Source organism: Tauraco erythrolophus, chromosome 10 (assembly GCF_009769465.1).
Source record: "Tauraco erythrolophus isolate bTauEry1 chromosome 10, bTauEry1.pri, whole genome shotgun sequence".
NCBI classification, from domain to species: domain Eukaryota; kingdom Metazoa; phylum Chordata; class Aves; order Musophagiformes; family Musophagidae; genus Tauraco; species Tauraco erythrolophus.
In genome coordinates this window covers 31,779,254-31,783,144 of record NC_141474.1, presented here as the reverse complement: position 1 = coordinate 31,783,144, position 3,891 = coordinate 31,779,254, and positions in this window count along the sequence as shown.

Sequence of the window (3,891 nt, the reverse complement as noted above, 5' to 3'; positions counted from 1 at the left end):
GACGCGCGCTGACGTGGCCGAGCGGCCCGCGGGTCCGCACGGCGCCCACCTCCACGCAGAGGGGTCGGGAGGGGCTGTCACGCCCATGCCGTCAAGCGCCGGGAGTGGCAGCGGGTGTGGCCAATCACGGGGAGGAGGTGTAGCAGTTTGCACCAATCAGCGGGGCGCACGCCTCAGGGGCTGGGCGGTGCCTCTGGGCGGCAGCTCCTCTCAGCGGTCTCGCCGCCGCCGCCGCTTCGTGCAGCCGCGGAACGAGGTGTGAGGGCAAAGCGGGGACGTGGCACCTGTCTCTGGGGTGAAGCGCGGCCCGGGGAGTCCCCTGGTACCGCGCCTGCCTTCCCTCCGCAGCCGCCAGCCCGAACGGGAGGTGCCGCTCCGACCCAACATGGCGGCCACCTCCCCCCGCCCTGGCGGCGCGGGCCGCGGCTCCCTCTTGGCTGTTTCAGCCGCTGCGGTAGGCTGGGGACTGGCGGGCCGTGGAGGTGACAGGGTGAAGAGCTGCCGGCATGGCTCAGACTTGCCTGTGCCTGAGGTGTAGGTAGGTCAGCGTACCTGTACCAGCTTCAAATGTTACTTTCAGAGCAGGATACAGAATTGCTTAAAAAATACCATTGTTAAATGATACTAAAATATCAATTCCTTATCTTCGGGAGGTGAAGGATGGAAAGCACTTAAGCACGAGGCTGATGAGCAACTGTGTTAACCCTTTGCCCAGAGATGGGGCAACATGCCCCTGTCCGACAGCGTAGGTGGGACTGAGAAGGACTACAGCAGTTTTACCTCTTTTTAATTTATAGCGTCCTTTTCTCTCCTCAGCCTCAGAGCCTACTTTAGGTAGGTAGTACTACCTAAATCTCACCAGACTCCCGTGACTTAGGGGTTGCAGTCTTCACGCCCCGCAGCAAGGAGGGGGAAGGAGGCCTGGCAGGTCGAGGGGCACAGCCGAACTGCTCCTCCCCAGCAAGTCTTTCACCCACCTGGCAGTGCGTGGGGCACGCTGCCAAGTCTCCACAGGCGGCCCTGTAATGACTGCCTGCACAGTACGTCAAACACCACCAGACAGGCATCATGCACGTTCTTTTCATCTTACGTATTTCACTACATGATACCTAAAACGTAGGAGTACTTTTTTGTTTGATCATATTTGTTTCAGAAAAATACCAACACTGGAATTCTTTCACTTGCTTTCCTGTACTATATTTGTTTCATAGGAAAAACTATCTTATTTGATGAGACCTTGAGTATGTCTGGTTCAGGATCTTGCCTTCTATAATATCCTTCCTCAGACACTCCAGAGAAAAGTCTTAAGTACCTTGAGCTAAGAAGATATGATTATTTTGTCCCTCTGCTGTTTCTGCACAAGAACCTCAGTAAATTTTCTCTCCAACAGCCTCTTTTACTGGTTGATTTGAACCATTATTTTTTCTTAGCTGATTCTGGTTTAGGAAGATTTTTACATAGCCTATTCTTACTGGAATGTGCAGGATGACATTAAATACATGAGTTTAAATTTATTACTTCTCAGTAAGTATCACATCCTAGTGTCCGTCACTTCCTACCAACCTTTACCCAGTCTCCTCTGACTCGTTTCACAGAATCAAATAATTCTGCATTTCAACTTCCTAATTTCACATGCGTTTTCTCTGCAGATTTAACCTCTCACACATTTGCTTCCTTTATACAGTTTTTACAGGCAACTCCTCTTTCCTGGGTTTATCCTTCATAAACCGTGGAGCAGGAAAAGCCAGCTCCTTTCCAGGGAACATGGAGCCAAGAGCGATAACACAGCCAGCAGTGCAGGGACTTTACCAGCCAGGGTCCCATCCCACATTATCCGAGCAAAGTGAGCAGGGCAGGTCCAGGGATGTTCAACCATGAGTTTAGATGGTCAGCCAAGTTCATGGTGATGAGGCACATGCAAGATGAAGCCTGGAAGGCAACCCGCTGGTCAGGATGAGGCCTAGTGAGGCACAGTCTCATGATCACCAAGCAGGTGCGCAGTGACAAGGCAGTTCTGAAGTCAAGCTGGGAATTCAGTCCACAGGTCACAGTCCAGATGAGTGGAGTCCATGGCCAGGCATAAGCATGGCTGAGCTTAAACAGTGGCCCATGGGCAGAGGATGTGGATGGTGGCACCAAGTGAGGCCATTAAGGTCTATTTGTGCACTCAGGCCCCTTTCAGTAGCGTCATCTTCCGTATATGCAAAGACTACTGCAGAGAGCAGTTTTCCAGTAGAGTGCAGGCTGGAGGGAAGACTGGAGCATAATCAGATCCAGCCAAGGCATAATACCTCTGTTTCAGGGTTGCTTCTTGATCAAAAGCATCCAGAAATAATTATTCATAAGGGATGCCTATGTCAGAAGGGTGATACAGAGTGTAGATAGCACAGGGAGATTGGCTGAGATCTGTGGGAGAGGAGCTCATCTGGAATAAAAGGCAGACTGTACAGGTTTGGTAATCTGGGATTATGTCAGAAGAGATTGGCTCACCCATGTGCTCCTGGCTGTTGCATCCACGTCAGAGGGCTGACTGAAGGATTGAGTGCTTACCCAGATAAACCAGTATTAGCACACAGCAAGGATCTTTCTAAGGAATGTTACAGTTAGGCCGTACTGAATTCTAGAGAGAACTACAATACAAATATTTGTGGAAATCTGTGCAGCTATTTTACATCTTTCAAATTGCAGCTACACAGGGGCACATCAGGAACGCGGGCATGCTGTGCTTATAGTTGAGCTGTGGGGCAGAAGTAGTAGTAACAAAGGGATACTATGTAAGGTATGCAGAGTAAGGTAGGTTGTTTTTATTTTTACTTTTGAAGCCTGGTTGGAAATTTCATCATGAGCTGCAGCTCACATGAATGTCTGTCAGCAAATCTGGTTTTGTGCCAATCAAAGATTATGACCTATATTCATGTTCTAGAAACAGGGAAGACTAGCTTGGCACCTCACACCAGGACTGCAGTTCAATCTCCTGATGTCTAATGTCCACTGTTACTACAATTCAAAGTCAAGTTAAGTTACTTCTCACAATAGGAGCTTATTTGAAATGTGTTCACTCTTTTTGATAGTGTATCCTTTGGCTTTTTGACAAGGCATCTGACAATCTCTCAGTAAGGGATGTCTACCTTTCCTAACAAAAAAAGAAGAATGGCATTTGCTATAATAATTTTAATGGCTAGGCTTAAAATTCAATTCCTAAGTTTCTGTTTTCCATGGGATTTACATTATTATATCCAGTAATATGAACAATACTTAGTTCAGACATTACTTGGTGGCTTGCTTAAGAAAGCTGCATATCCAGACTCTTGAGTTTTCCAGTACCTTGAGTAGCAGATATGCATGTCTCTTGTAGTTTAAAAATATTTTTACCCTTGTAGGAAAATCCTCATTTACAGGACTGCATGTAAAAGGGATTTCCTAAGCACTTGGGAACAAAGACGTCAGAATGTAAAAATACCAAACAGTGACACTTGGTGGTTAGATATGTGACTTGCACATTTCTCGCCATTAGAATACATGAGATGAAAAATGATCTTCAGCTTTTCAGTTGTATTTAGTAGCTCGGCCGATATGATGTATGGAAACCTGCACTTCTTGGGCATCTTACAGAAGCTTTAGAAGTATCAAATAAGACTCATGATGGTCTATGGGGCTGAGGCATATTTGAATTTTTCAGATGCAGAAACTGGAAACTAACCAACTACCAAAATGTGTGCAGTTAATTATTACGCAATACAAACTGATTTTATACCTGCTGTATTGCCTAGGCCACATGTCCCTTCACATCCTCTCACAATCTCTTGCATCCTCCTGGTACGTACACTCCTGCTTCCTTTTGAATCATGCTCTATCTGTATTGGAAATTATATTATATTTTCATTAAAAAAG